The sequence below is a fragment of the Bos taurus genome, chromosome 18, assembly GCF_002263795.3.
Source record: "Bos taurus isolate L1 Dominette 01449 registration number 42190680 breed Hereford chromosome 18, ARS-UCD2.0, whole genome shotgun sequence".
In the NCBI taxonomy this organism is placed as follows: Eukaryota; Metazoa; Chordata; class Mammalia; order Artiodactyla; family Bovidae; genus Bos; species Bos taurus.
The window spans coordinates 18,291,346-18,307,199 of record NC_037345.1 but is presented as its reverse complement, the minus strand read 5'-3'; the positions used below and the strand labels follow the sequence as shown (position 1 = coordinate 18,307,199).

At 48.9% G+C, this 15,854-nt stretch overlaps 1 protein-coding gene across 2 annotated transcripts in view; it reads left to right on the top strand.

Annotated features, from left to right (window-relative positions):
* ZNF423 (zinc finger protein 423) overlaps positions 1–15,854 on the top strand; it is a 345,848-nt gene that overhangs the window by 1,840 nt on the left and 328,154 nt on the right. Inside the window, exon 1 of one of the 2 annotated variants that reach the window (XM_059876574.1) lies at positions 3,181–3,265. The gene's annotated coding sequence lies outside the window, so the exon portion shown is untranslated. 2 annotated transcript variants of the gene reach the window in all.

Below are 15,854 nucleotides of genomic sequence, written 5' to 3'. Positions count from 1 at the left end.
GAAGACGGTAGATGTTTGTTCTTGTGCTGAATAGAAGGGTTCTCGGCCTGAAATAATATTTGATTTCTTTTCTCTTTCCCTGGCTCACTGCTCACTCCTTCAAGAACCACTTAAGGTGGCCCAGAAGAAAATGTACAATTGGAGTCTTGTTGGAAAAGGGATTTCTATCTAACTTGGGCAGTTGATTTTGAATTAAATCTGTGTATTGAAGCAGATTTTTCACAGAGGAAGATGCAGAACTTTTCCACCTCTAACCCGAACCCAAGCCTCCATACCTCCTTATTTCAGAAGGCAAAGGTAGAGCAATTTGCTGGGAGCAGATGGGTGGGTGTTTCAGAGTTGCTGGAACCTAATTCTAAAACCACTCTGTGTATCTCTGAGAAAGACTCAAGAATCAGACTGCAAACATTCATGAAATGAGCTTGGACGTGATTTGTAATGAATGTTTCTCTCGATGTATATATATATGAACGTATATAGCAGAGAATTCAAGCTGATCGTTGTTTTGTTGTTTAGTCACTAAGTCATGTCCTACTCTTTTGCGACCCCATGGACTGTAGCCTGCCAGGCTCCTCTGTCTATGGGTTTTTCTAGGCAAGAATACTGGAGCAGGTTGTCATTTCCTTCTCCAGGGGATCTTCCCGACCCAGGGATTGAACCTGCGTCTCCTGCTTGGCCGGCAGATTCTTGACTCAGTTGGTGGTGGGGAAGACAGCAAAGTGGGAACAAGGCCAGGGTAGGCATTTTGAGAAGCATTGTAAATATCAACCACACAGCACTGGAGTCTGAGATCCTGTTTCTTCCCTCAGTTCTTTGCATTTTCCAAAAGCAGCTCCAACTCGTGCCTCTCACCATTTCGCCATTTATTGAGTTTATTGGGGTGAATAGGGTGGAGATGCAGCCACTTATTCAGGGAGGAATTAAGAGAGAAGATAATTTGAATAGATAAGAGTTACAGCACATGAAGGATTTATTGCTTTTCAAGAACTGCCTCCCCTCTCCCCCCCAAAGCAATATTCAAAAGTGTTTGCTTGAGTGTGGACAGCTCCATACCAAGTGTTTAAAATGACAAGGTCTTCACCCTTAAAGATGCTTCTTAAGGAACAGTGGTGCCTTTTAAATTGTATTTGATTTTATTTTGCCTCCATCGCTGTGTGTCAGGGTTAAAGTAGAGGCATTGTGGACTACCCTAGCCCGCGCATTCTGCTGTGAAAGTCGCTTGACGGTATGGTTCGTAATTGATCTCGGAAATGTGAAAGCCCATAGCAGGAAGGAAAGACAGAAATATAACAGTTTCTAATGGATGCTCAGAAAGTATGATTTGAAAGCACGGCATTGCTGCTTTGAAAATCAAACAGGCCTTGGTGGGGGGGTTTCACTTCCCACTCACAGACACAGCCCCCCTTCTGGAGTGGGGTCACTTATCCCCCTCGGGATGTTTGTCCTTCTTTGGAAAACCCGGGGAGCATACCCAACAAATAGGGAAGGGGGCCGGGCAGTAGGGCAGTGGGGGGAATAGCCTCATTGGTTTTCAAAAACCTTGTGATTTAAAAAAAAACCCATACATACCATAAAACCTATGAATGTTACAAAAGTCACATTTTCTGACCGATTTTCCCCTCCGACACTATTCTCTCCTTTTCTGTTCCCTGATGGTGTGGTGTGGCTGTTGTGAGATGATTTGTTCTCTTTGATAATTTTGGCCTCATTCTCCGGGGCTGTTCCCATCGCATCTCACTGATGTTATTTCGGCTGATGATATCAGGTGGTTTGTTAACCTGTCTCCCTGTACCCACACTGCCTCTTCAGATCCACAGAACAGCCTCTCCATTTATATGGAAAATTAGCACATCTTTTTTTTCCCAGGCTCTGGCTTAAAACTTTTGAATAATTGGTAATGCTGTTGATTTTTCTCCATTGAGCAACTGCCTCTTAATTACAGTTCTTAATATTAATTAGCACTCAGGCTGTGTCCACGCACCCCCAACCCTGACATCCTAAAACGACCCCCAGTGACTTCTCTGTGCTCCCTTCCCCTGGTCTATCTTCCGCTCCTGCCAGCCTGTAGCTTCTCCAAAGTCCATCTTATAAATTTGGTGGTCTAAGGACTTGGGAACAGTGTAGTTCGACACTGCTTGTGTTTCCATGGAAATAATTGAGTTGTAATAAATAGTGGCATTCTGAGGTTACAGGTTTCTTGATTCAGCTGAGACCGTACAAGTGTAAATTGTTGAGATTTGTTTGGCTAAATGTACATGATCTTGTAGGAAGGGCAAAACAAATGCTTTATAGGTTCTTTAGCTTTCTATGTGGATTGGGACAGCTAACATTTAATCCTAATATTTAATTCCCCTCTCCTCAGTGAGATCACTAACTTCCAGCTTTGGAGGGACCTGTCTTAGTCTAGAAAACATCCTTTATGTGTAGTAATTGCCATTTAGATTCTTCCACTTCTTTCATGCAAAAACTTAATAAGCGATACAGTTTAACTATGTGTCTTGGACAGGAGTGTCCTGCTAAATGTTTAACCATAAGGTGCCGAGTGTGCATTGCATGAAAGGTGCAAGATGCCGGTGACTTTACAGTTGTGAAGAAACTGGGTAAAACCAGCCTGGCACTGTGGTGGCCTGCTACAGCATGGTAACAGAGGAGGAGGAGGCAAAACCATGGTAGGAGGAAACTCGAGTGCAGCGTCTGACATAGCATTCCTAGCTGGAGACTAAAGCTGCAGGTCTGGTTCAGTCTAATAGAAAGTTGCAATAATTGCTATATCGGTAGCCAACTCTTAAGCTGGTGGCTGTGGAATTCTTCCCCTGATGTAGGATTTAATAGTCTGGCAATTAGATGCATTGATTTCTCTTAACTGTTCATTTGGATGTGTAAACCAAAGAAACCCGCCACTGCTGCAGACAGCTGCCTGGCTCTTGGAAAAAAGGCTGATTTAGGTCATGGTGGTAGGAGGATGGATTCTTCAAGGCGGTGTTGGGGCCAGTTCCCTCTTCTTTTGGCATTTCAGCCCATTTTGCAGTAAAATGAAGAGCACCTGTTGTTCAGACAGTGTTTAAAAACCAACAGCGGTGTCCCGTTCTGTCTGAAAAGTAAACACACCCTCTTTTGCTGCAGACACGTATAGAGTAACATTTCTGTCTCTGAGTGATTGGACTCACTTGCATATTTTTGGCAGATGGTCGGTTGGGTACCAGAGGGAAAAGTCAACAGAACACCTTGGCTCCAAGTTCCAGAGGGACCTCTTGCCGGAAACGGAGTGAGTTCTCTCTCCCCTTCCTAGGGGCCTGGTGTTCCCTAGACCGCAGTGGCTCTGTCAAGCCCTGAAGAGATATGGGACATGGTATCTTGGACCCCTTGGCATGGTGGCTGTGACTTCAGTGGCTTGGCGAGGGGGTAGATAATGAACCCTTGCAAACGTTAACACCTCTTAACTCCCTGCTCCTGGACTTGCAGGTTTCTGTAAGTGTCACTAACTTCTTTTTGCAGGCATCTAAAACTGTCTTGAGGAGGGCTCTCTGTCCTCATGGCCCTATTTTTTTTTTTTCCCTTTGTTTAAACTGAGGTGGATGGGTGGGTTTAGTTAACTCTTTGTTTGTCCGAAGTTAAGATGGACTTACCGTTCCTGGACCTTTGGTATTTGTGAAGAATATTATCTTCACATCTTGAAAATGTTTGCAATGGATATCGGGGTTCCTTTCTTATTTCTGGGTCCAGGTAATTACAACAGAATATCTTGAAAACTGTTAGTGGGCTCCCTGTTACCGTGAGTAGCTGGGGAAAGCCTTGATACACCTTGATTGGTGAAGCTGACAATTTCTGCAATTTCTGCAAATGTTCGAAAGGGCATTTTGTGTATAAGCATGTTAGTCGGTAATCAGAGTAGTTTTACACCCAAAATGGACTAATTAAGTCTGGATTGGTTATATTCTGCTTGAAGTTTTTGGTACTGTCAGCTCCCCCTGACTGTGGGAGGGGTGGGGAGGACAGTGAGGGAAATGCTGATGGAAACTTTTGATTCATTGCTTACCTGCGGGGATCGGTGGCAGCCAACGATTGGGGTTGTACACTCAGTAAATAAAAATACTTTATCTCTTTCAAGGAGCGCCAATTAGCTGATTGCTCCATGTGGCTGTCTTTAAGGAGAATGCTGTCTTACCTATCTTCTTGTACAAAGGTTTGATTTTTAATGTCTTGTGAAAAGGATTCTCTTTGTCTTGATTGATGTCAGGAATAAAAGCATGATGGTAATATCCCTTTGAAAGCTATTGTATTGTCAGCCCTGGCTGACAGCGGGAGGGCCTCCCAGCGTTATAGATTAGCGCTGTGAAAACACTGACATTTTCTTTGTTACGTTGCTGTTGTTCTACTTGCAAAGTCAATTACACAATGTCGGAGCTCAGTTACAGAGTTGACTTTGGAAGTAGCAATGTCTTTTCATTCTCTTCTTAAAGATATAATTTTCCTGTGTGGTTGTTGTCATTGTTTTTTTTCTTTCTCTCTTTCTTTTTGACCTGCTTCCCTCTGGTGACCACCCCCTCTGCCCCTCAAGAGTCAGAACGCATTAGCTAGGCAAACACATTCTGGCTTCAGTTGTGACAAGTCAGATTCTAAGATTGCCACATCATTATCCCTGAATTCTTCTGCTCATTCACATTTCAGTGGCTTCTTATTGATATAGTGACTACAGCAGCCAAGATACATAAAAAGCCCATCAAATGAGATTACAGTATTGATAATCCCTTATCAAGTGGGTTGCTCTGGATTTAGGGTCCTTGCGCTGAGTGTGTGAGTATACTTATTCTCTAAGTTCATGTCCGACTCTGTGACCCCATGAACTGTAGCCTGCCAGGCTCCTCTGTCCTTGGGATTTCCCAGGCAAGAATACTGGAGTGGGTTGCCATTTCCTTCTCTAGGGCATCTTCCTGATCCAGGGATCAAACCTGAGTCTCCTGCATGGCAGGCGGATTATTTACCACTCAGCCATGGGGGTAGCCTTTGGGGTCCTTAAGTTTGGCAAATTCTGTTTTTTTTTTTTTTTGCTGACCCAGGTTGAACCAAGTTCCTGGGCTTTTGGGAGCACCCCTTCTGCCCCCCAGCAAATAGTTTTTTTTTGCTGCAGAAGATTTATAATAAACATTCTGATCTCACAGGCCAGGGCTGGTGAGTTTTGGACGTAGAATCCTGGATGACATCTTTATCTCGTAAGAGAACCTTGTAACCCACCCTTCTCCCATTACAGATGGCAAATGCGAATTATAAGGCTCTCCAAGGTGCCTTTACTCTGGGTACCCTTGAACTCAGGAGTGATTTTCATCCCTGTGTGAAATTCTGCTGCTGAAAGGGAGGCAGCCTTGACATGTCCAAAGCTAAAAGTGGTCAGGGTGGAGGTTTTTATTTACACTCCCCCTACCAGCATCCCTGCCTTCTTCAGGAAGAGCAAACTGGATCTCTGAACTTGGCCGCCAATGAGGCAGCTACCTGAGAGTGGACAGGACTCGCCACTGACTCCAGATGACACAGGTGCATCGGGAAACTCCGGCCGAGGACTCTAATTGTGGGCCCCCAAAGTTGTTATTATGAACCGCCAGACAGGAGACTGTGTTCGCCAGCAATTTGTCAGGACTAATTTTGTTTTTCTCCAATAATTGAAAATTAATGTCTTGAAGTGAAAGCAGATGTTCATGTCATCTTCTGAATTGGGATATAAAATGGGGCTCTGTAGATGGGCTCACTAATTTAACAGTAATTTCCCTCTCGCGGCTAATGGGGGTGTTGGAGCTGACGTCACCTGAGGCCAGAGTTGGGGGGTGAGAGCATCAGCTGTACCAGTTGTGCTGGCTGAGGTGTGGGAGCCTTGGTTTTGGAGGGAGAGCATGTAAATAAACTTATTTCCTGGGGCTGTGAAACTTGAGAGAATTCATTAGTTTGAATGCTCATGCGTGCAAGAGATGTTTATTGAGATAATTCAAGGCTTTATGCTGGAAAAGATGAGGAAGCCTGGGTGTAGGAAGACAGTGGATTCCTATAGGTTAGAGGATCCTGGGTTCATTACCATCACCTGGAGAGAGAGAGAGAGAGAGAGAGAGAGAGAGAGTGTGTGTGTGTGTGTGCATGCGTGTGCACGTGCAGTTGTGTCTGACTCTTTGCAACCCCACGGTTGCCCCACAGGCAACCCCCTGTAGCCCACCAGGCTCCTCTGTCCATGGAATTTTCCAGGCAAGAACACTGGAGTGGGTTGCCATTTCCTCTTCCAGGAGATCTTCCTGACCCAGGAAGCGAAACCACATCTCTTGTGTCTCCTGAATTGGCAGGAGAATTCTTTACCAACTGTAAAACTGGTTAAAATTGTAGATTCCCACTTTCAGAGCCTAGAGATGCTCGCCTAGCTGGTCTGCGGTAGGGACTAACCACTTTTCATTTTCTTCCCTTAAAAAAATTGAGGTAAGATGCCTGGTGACTCAGATGGGAAAGGATTTGCCTGTACTGCTGGAGACTCGGGTTTGATACCTGGGTTGGGAAGATCCCCTGGAGGAGGTCATGGCAACCCACTCCAGTATTCTTGCTTGGAGACTTCCTTGGACAGAGGAGCCTGGCGGGCTACAGTCCTTGGGGTTGCAAAGAGTCGGACACGACTGAGTGACTAACACACACATGTGCTGCTGCTGCTGCTAAGTCACTTCAGTTGTGTCCGACTCTGTGCGACCCCATAGAAGGCAGCCCACCAGGCTCCCCCGTCCCTGGGATTCTCTAGGCAAGAACACTGGAGTGGGTTGCCATTTCCTTCTCCAATACATGAAAGTGAAAAGTCAAAGTGAAGTCGCTCAGTCGTGTCCAACTCTTAGTGACCCCATGGACTGCAGCCTACCAGGCTCCTCCGCCCATGGGATTTTCCAGGCAAGAGTACTGGAGTGGGGTGCCATTGCCTTCTCTGACACACACACATACGTGATGTAAAATTTACCATCTTAACATTTTTAAGTGTCAGACTCAGTGACTTTAAGTACATTCACATCATTGTGCAGCCATCATGAACATTCATTTTTAGCCGACAAGCAGGTGGTGGTGGTGGGTTGGGGGGATCTTAGCCTATCACCCTCCGAGGAGGCCATCAGTTCAAGGTGTCCGTTTTCCAGGGAGAGAGGAGAAACAGAGGCTCCGAAGATGCAGTGACTTGGAGAACTGGTGATGTTTTTCCTTGCTCCAGTGAGAGAGGGGGAGACTGGTGTGCTCAAAGCGCACATCAGGGCTCCATCAGGGCTGAGATCCGGGCAAGACGGGGTGCTTCGGAGCTGTTGAGGGATCTAGTGACAACTCTCAGGATAAGAACATGCGTTCTCTCTCCTTGGGGGCACCATTCCTCTGGAGACTGAGACTGGCAGATGTGAGGTTGGCCCATGGCCCCCACACCTGCCTGCCAGGACCCAGACAGCCCCTCTGACTTAGCAGCCCTACACACTTCAGGCTGGTTTGTCTGTGATGGCGCAGGGGAGGGATAGCTGTTGTGGAATGGCCACTTAGTTGCCTTGGTTTGCAGTCCTAGAGCGCCTACTGCCTCTGACCCGCTGGCTTGGGTGCTACAGATTCTTATATTGTTCTCCCTGAGGTGCCAGCCACCTTTCCTCCCCCACTTTTTCCTGTAATTGAAATCTGCCCTTTCGTTACCTGGGCATGAATTATTTTTTTGCAGCGTTGTCATTCCCTGTCCTGCTGTGAGGTTTATCTCTTCTGTTGATCCTAATTAAATAAAACATACTGTTCACCTAACTCCTGTTGCACTGAATTTTACCTGCCTGAGGCAGAGTGATGGCCATCTGGGCTGGGTTAGGGAGCAGGGCATGGCTGGATAAAGGAGCTGGCATGGTAGGGGCTGGTACGTAAGGCCTGGGTGTACCCCCTTGGCCTGGGGGTGGCTGGCAGGACCCCATAGCTGCCAGCAACATACAGCATACTTCTGGTTTCTGAACTTGAGCTATTGCTTTGTCCTTAGCCCCATGAGGCTGCAGGTCTGAACCTGGGAAGAGAAGAGACAATCACCAGCTCCAGAGAATCCCCAAGGAGAGGGTGAGGAAGGAGACCAGGCTCCCAGGGTGGGGGGGATGAAGAGAAGGGGCAGGCTCTGGTCGCCTGGGGTTGAGGCTGCAGTGAGCGCTGGGTTCCCTGGGGAAGCAGGAGCAGAGTGCGCATTCTCAGTGCTCAGGACCGCTCTGCAGATGCCCTGTCTCCTCAGGGAGAGAGGGACAGCCAGGGGCCTGGCACATGTGATGCGAAGATTCAGACCTTTACTATTTTTGCCTTTGAACTTCTCAGAATCTTGAAAATCCCAGGTTGAAGAGGAACCTCGGAGGCCACTTCCTTCAGCCTTCCCATGTGTTTGTGGCATCCTGAGTCCATCCAGCCTGGACTCACACATTTCAGTCTCTGGGAGCTCACTACCTCTATGGCACAACTTGTGCCTTTTTAGCTTGAATTTCCCATGTTTCTCTTTCCATGAAGCTGCAGTCCGCCTCCTGTAATTTAGGTGCGATGGTCCTGGGTCTGTCTCTTGGGGCCACAGGGAGTAGCTCAAAGCTCCAGTCCCCAGGGCAGCCCTGTTAAGAGTCAGCAAAGCTGGCCTTGGTCTACTGGCCCAGGGGGAGAGTAGCTTTGCATGGGATGCAGTCAGCCTGGTGGGCTTCCGGGAGACCATGCTCACTTACAGATGACTGCAGATGACCTTGTCTTGGGCTTCTGAGTCCTTGTGTTTAAATAGATTTGTTAGGTGAATGAGTAACTGTGTAAGCTATTGAAGGAATGAATGAATGAGTAGACAGGTGAATGAGTGAATTGTGAACAAATAACTGGTTAAAGACTAGATGAATTCCTAAATGAATGAGTTAGTGAGTGAGTGGGTAAACTCACAGGAACATGTCACAGTCCATCTCTATGTAAAGAAGGCTGAGCACCAAAGAATTGATGCTTTTGAATTGTGGTGCTGGAGAAGGCTGAGAGTCCCTTGAACAGCAGGGAGATCAAACCAGTCAATCCTAAAGGAAATCAACCCTGAATATTCATTGGAAGGATTGATGCTGAAGCTGAAGCTCTGATACTTTGGCCACCTCATGGGAAGAACCTCTCACTGGAAAAGAAAGACGCTGATGGTGGGAAAGATTGAGGGCAGGAGGACAAGGGGGCCACAAGGGATAAGATGGTTGTATGCCATCATCAATCCAATGGACACGAGTTTGAGCAAGCTCGGGGAGATGGTGAAGGACAGGGAAGCCTGGCGTGCTGCAGTCCATGGGGTGGCAAAGAGTCGGACACGACTGAGGGACTGAAAAGCAATATCTTGATGGGTGACTTCGGCTCCTGGCTGGCATCTCTGGTGGTCTCTCCTGCCTCCTTCCCCTCCTCCGGAGATGCTCCTCCTGGAGGACTGGGAGCCCTCACACCCCCCTGGGGCTGGGATGCTCTCTGCCTATTCTCCCCCTTCACCCTTAGCCCAAGGGTGGGTGGGTATGTAGTGCTCTCCTACATGTGAGATTGTAGCTACTGTGGCAATCATTGTGCTAGTTTGTAAACCACTGTTTTCAAAGAATAAAAGCAATATGAGATTTTCATACTAACTTTAACTACAACAGAACTTTTAACTGAATAAACTACTCCCTCTTCCCTCTTCCTGCCACAATCCTAAGGGGGCTTCAAAGCCCCAGCTCAGTGCTGGCCAGGACTCTGCGGTCCCGTCTCCACTAAGTGGCCCTCGGGTCCTTCAGCATCTTTCAGGGACGGTTTGTCCCCACATAGCACTAGGAGTGAGGGATGGGTTGGGAGAAGGAAGGAGGAAAACAAGATGTGTTTGCAGGGAAAACTGCCAATAAAATAAAGCAGCATGAAAAAGAAAGACCCCTGTATCACTGAAGGTCTATGTTAAGATTGACTTATTTCTCTCGCATGGGAGGGTTGTGGTTTGGAGGAAGCATGCTCTGTGATCTTGGGCAGGACAGTGCCCTCTGTGGGCCTCAGTTTTCCCATCTGTGAAATGGAATGGAACTGGTGGGGCTAGCTAGCTGTCTTACATGGTTTAAGATTTTAATCCCCGGAACATAAGAGTGGGAAAGCACAAGATGCTTTGGCTTTAAAATAATACAAACTAGAAAGATATTTTTAGGTCTTTTCGTGGTATTTTTTTAAATGCCTTTTTAAAAAGCTATATATTTAATTGTTGACTGTGCTGGGTCTTGGTTGCTGTGCGAGGGCTGTCTTTACTTGTAGTGAGCGTGGGCTGCTCTCTAGTTGCTGAGCGCCGGTTTCTCCTTGCCGTGGCGTCTCTTGCTGCGGAGCACAGGCTCTGGAGCATGCGGGCTCAGTAGCTGTAGCGCATGGGCTTACTTGCTTCTACATATGGAGTCTCCCTGGACCAGGGACTGAACCAGTGTCCTCTGCATCGCAGGCAGAGTCGTAACCATGGGACCACCAGGGAAGCCCCTTTTCAAGGTACTTTTTAAAGCGACCTGTCCACAGGGTGAGAAGTCTGAAGAGGCAGATCTGGGGGATCCTCCATCAGGGCATCTGGATCCTTTCTTGCTCCCTGGGTCCTGTGGTGGATTGAAGGGAACGTTGGATAAGAGAAGACATGTCAAGGGCTTGACTGTGATGTCAGTGTCTTTTCACGTGTCTGACAGTTCAGCCTGAGGTGTCCCTCGCTCTTTTGGCCCCAGGGCCTTTGCCAGGCATCCTTGGAGTAGGCTGTCTCGTGCTCCTCTAAGCCAGGGGGCAACGTGGACGGAGAATGTCCAGGCCCCACATATGCCCATCAGAGCCACCAGCACGGCTGGCCCGATGCTGGGGAGGGTGTGGAGGGGCAATCGTGGCCAGGCACTCGCCTGTGCCAGGCCCTGCTTTCAGCTCCTCCCGCCTGTCCCCCTACTGGTTTCCTGATTTATCTCCGTTTCACAGATGTACAAACTGAGGCCCAGAAGTCCCTTGCCCAAAGTCACATGGCTGGAGGCGGGCAGAGCTGGGATTAGCCCAGGGCCTGAGTCAGTAACCATTACCTTATAACTGCCCAAGGATCCCCAAAAAGACAACAGTGAAACTCATGCTTTCTCCATGGGCTGGAGGAGTCCCTGGACCCTGGGAAAGAGAGAGGGTCACGAGTGAAGGCAGGAGGTCTGTCCTGCTCCCCACCCATCCGTGTTCTCTCCTTGTGGGCTGTCAGTATCCGCATCTTTAATAACTGATTTACACATCTTCAAAAATAATTTAACCCCCTCCTCCCCCAGAGATGAGCTCTGTTATCCACAGTTCTCTTTCCTCCCAGACCTCTTCTGTGGTGAATTTATGTGAAAACATATGTATATGCACCGATGGATATGCAATTTTAAACTTAGATAGTATCATATACTGGTTGGCTATGCTTTCTGTTATTTGTTGTTTTCATGAAGCAGTGAGTTTTCAGTCTTGGTTGCACATTAGAATCATCTTAGACACTTGAAGAAATAACATTACCTGGGACCCACCATAGACGAAATAAGTCAAACTTTCCGAGGATGGTCCCCCGGGTGTTTTTTTTTTTTTTTAAGCTTCTAGGGTACTTTGGGTGTGCAGCCAGAGTTAAGAACCATTAGTCTAGGAGACATCATCATGTTAGTGTCGCAGACTATTCCACTTTAACAGCCATAATGCTGTAGGGTGGGTTCTTAGTCCTCTATTGATGGATGTTTAGTTTTTTCACTGTTATAAACAAGGATGCAGGTAACATTCTTGTTTATAAATCTTTGTGTTTCTTAGGCTAGATTCCTAGAAGTGGACTTGTTAAGTCAAAGAGTGGTCACTTGTAACTTTTGAAGGATATTTCTAAATTGCTCTCCACAAAGGATGTACCTTCAGTACCAGTGTGTGAATACATGTTTCTCCTAATCCTTGTCACATATTATAGGTCCCTTTTTTCTTTTTCTTTCGCTCTCCTTCTCCTTCTTTTCCCTACTTTTCCTTTTTGCCAATCTGGCAGGCAAGAAATAGCCCGTTGTTTTAATTTGTACTTTCCTGATTACCAGTGAAGTTGACCATTTTTCTTATCTTTATAGGATACTTCTTATTTCTTTAGGAAGGGGAACTGACAGCACTCTGAATGTGGAGCATGGGGGAGTGAGCTTTCCTTTCCGTCAACTAGTCCTGTAGTCGTGTCTCTTCTTTCTTCCATCAAACATCCATCTACTCATCTGTCTTCCATCCATTCTCCATTCATCATCTATCCATCTTGTCATCCATCCGTCCTCCTCTCCCATTCCTTTTCTTCCTTTCCATTCCTCTGTCCCATCCATCCACCCATCTTATCATCCATCCATTTTCTCTCCATTCATCTGTCACTCATCTCTTCTCCACCCGTAATCCTTCCATCCTCTTCTCTCCTCCCCTCTTTTCCTTCACTTTCCTTTCTTCCCTTTCCATCCATCCATCCATCCATATCCCGAGTGTCTTACCCTAGTGAATATGTTAGCCTGGGCTCCAGGGAGGCTGTAGAGATGAACCGGTGGAGGCCATGCTGTCAGGGAGCCCACAGTTTGGAGTGGACACAGAACCCTGACCAACCACAGGACCCGACAGGGCAGCCCAAGACAGAGGTGCAGGTTGAAGGCCAAGAGAGGTTGGAGGAGTTCCTTTGACAGGAGGAATGAGGCAAGACCTGGAAGAGGGGATAATGTTTGATTTGGGCCCAGAAAGATAGAATTACAACACCCAGAGCAGCTCCCGTTTCATGAGCCCCCCTTGTATGCAGGCACTGGGCTATGTACTTTTCAGGCAGTATCTCATCTCAACACTCATTTCTCACCACTCAGTTGGGGGCCTTAGGCTATTTTTTTTTTTAATCACAAGACATAACAGATTTAGAGAAGCATCATCTGAACTCCCTTGTCATGTGAATGGTCAGACTTTCCCAGAGAGGGTGAATCAGATATCCAGGGTCATACAATGACCTTGTGGCAGAATTGTGCCCAGGGGCAGGACAAGAATGAGCTGGGGAGATCTTGCTGCTGTCACTGACCAGGGTGTCACTAACCAGGCCAGGGTCTTTCTTGGGAACCACCTGGACCTCCAAGCTGTGGGGAGTGTGGGGGGATTCTGAGCTGGCGGACCTTGACTTCCACTTCTTATCCCACCCACTTCTTCACCATGTGAGCCTCAGTTTCATGTTTATGAAATGGGGGCTCCCCTCCCAAGAAAGGTGTGAGAAGGAGCTTTGTAAAACTGAAATGGCCATCTGGATGGTTGCTGTTGGACTCACACTCTGGAGCGGCCTAACCTGGCCATTCTCTCTCTCACCTGTATGTGTGCTTAGAATGCAGTGCCAGAGAACATGTGCGGGAAACACCAAGCTTTTAATCTGTCCCCTGGAGGTGCCAACAGGTTGTGAATGCGGTTTCTGTATGCCTCATTCACCCCACCTCACCAAGGACAGCTGCCTTTTTAAAGGGGTGCACTGGCCAGGCACATGGAAGGGGACTGTGTGGGCTGGTATATGCCCCAGAGGGGGTGTGCATGTGTCTGTATGTGTGCCAGTGGGTATGTGTGTGTGCGCACACATGTGAGTCTGCACATGTGTGTACAGGTACGCACACATGTATGCATGTGCATGGACGTGTGTGTGTGAGCCCCAGCCTCCACAGTGAAGAGATTCTTGTTATTGCTTGCATGGTTCAGACCATCAGCACAGGGATAGAGAAAATGCACATCGATGACAGACTTTGCTCATGAATTTAGTTTATATCCATTCACTGGAATACTTTTGGAGCACCTATTAGTATATGCCAAGCACTGTGCTAGACTTGACTTTGCTGAAAAAAAGAGGCAAGTTCTTTCTCCTTGCTAAGATTCAGTTGACATCTGTAAAATCCTGGTTGTGAGTGTGAGAAATGAGTTTATATTCTTGTTTCCCAAAATGTATTCCAGGATTTTGTTGATGTTCCACCAAAAGAATAAAAACTATTTTTTCTGGCCAAATACATTTGGCAACCACTGCGTTCAACAGAGTTACACGTTTTAAACACTTTTCAGGGCTTCTCAGAGTTTTAAAATACTAACGTGGGATTCTCTCAGACCTGTCAATAGTTTCTGACTTTCAAACTTGCTTGTTCACTTGTCCTGGGATCGCGTGACCTGGGTCCAGTTTGGGTTTCTAGGCTTTGAAGGTCTGCTGTCGTTTACTAGTTTGCTCATTCATTCGTTCATTTATTCACCTAACGCAAGTTTACTGAGCACCTACCATGCACCAGCCACTCTTTGCAGTGCTTGAGGCCACAACAGCGAACAGACAGATGTTTATTCTAGTGGGGCGAGAGGCCACCGACAAGTCCATGAGTCAATAACAAGTTCTGGGAAACAAAGCAGGTCCTGGGATAGGCAGGGAGTGGTGAGGAAGGCTGTCCAGACAGGGCCATCTGGGAGGTGACACTTGAGCCCATGGTGATGGAGGGGGACGGCAGGCTGGAAGCCTTGCAGCTGGTGCTTTGGAAGGGCTGAGGGATGTGTAGGGGGGTGGTCCTTCCCTGGACCACTTTTCCAGAGAGGGTGAAAGCTGGCAGGGCACCCCACTGGCCTAGCCCTCTGTGGTTTCTATGGCACAGTCAGACCTCAGAGAGATGCTTCTCTGAGTGGTGAGTCAGTCTGATGGGGCTGTTTCTGAGCAAGGGCGGCTTCTGCCTCCCTATCTCCCCTCTAGGAGCTTCTGAACCACGGAGTCCTGTCTCAGTGTAACCCTGCCCAAGTCACCACGGAGGCCTTGGAGGGTCCTCACCCTGCTGGCTGCCTGGCTGCAAGCACCACCTGGCAGAGCTTCTGCCTGTCCCAGTCACTGCCGGGTCCCCAGTGCCTGGCACTGTACCCACATTCCCATCCCCATCTGACAGATGGGAAAATGAGGCCAAGAGGCTCCCACAACCCGTTGCCTCAGAGGCCCAACCCTTTTCCAAGCCAAGGTTGTGACCTCAGGCTGGTGGGGTGGGCAGGGCAGACACTTCTAGGAAGGGAGGTGGGATCTGGGGGCCTTAGGCACCCTCCCTCCTGGCATTTGTCTGCAAACCTGCTCGGTGTGACTTGGGTCCCGGGAGATGAGAGAAGGGGAATTGGAAATGGAGAGTAGCGAAGGAGAAAGAGGTCGGGTCAGTAGGGGAGGGCCAGGAGATCCGGGGGGGTGGGGGCGGAGGCAGGAGAACAGATGGGGAGGGGGCATGAGGGAGGGACCTCGGGGCCCGTCCCGCCCAGCGAGCCTCGCCAGCCGGCCAGGCGCTTGGGAACGCGGCCCCTTCCCGGGCCCTCGTCTGCCTGCCCCGCGGGGCGGCCCGGGGACCCCTTTGAGGCGGCCGTCCTGGGAACGCGTCGGGCCGCCCCCCGCCCGGGAGGGCTCCATGGCTGCGGCGCAATAACTCAGGCCCAGGTTTGGGCACAAAGCGGCCGCGGCGGGGGGCTGGCTGGGAAGGCGCGGGCTGCGGCGCTCGCTCGCGCTGCCCGGGTGGGGCCGGGGCTTGTTCCGCACCGCGGGCCGCCCCCGCCGCCCGCCCCTCGGAGTCTGGGGCTGGCCAGGCCCAGCTGGCGCCCCCAGGACTCCTGAGTCCCCGGCCCAGAGCGCGGGGCGGGCAGCAGGCGGCGGCGTCTAGCCCACAGCCGGGTGCCACCGGTGGGTGGGCTTCGGCCCCCGCTGGCCAGATGTGCGCCTTGGAGGGTTGCGGGGCGGGGGCATCGGTACCGACTGCGGCGCAGATTGGCTCGCTGCTTTGGGGCGGAGCCGGGAGAAGGCAGTCGATCGCTGTAGGGCCAGTCCTTGGATGTATATATACAATAAATAAATAAGTGTCCTTGATTGCTTTTGAGCA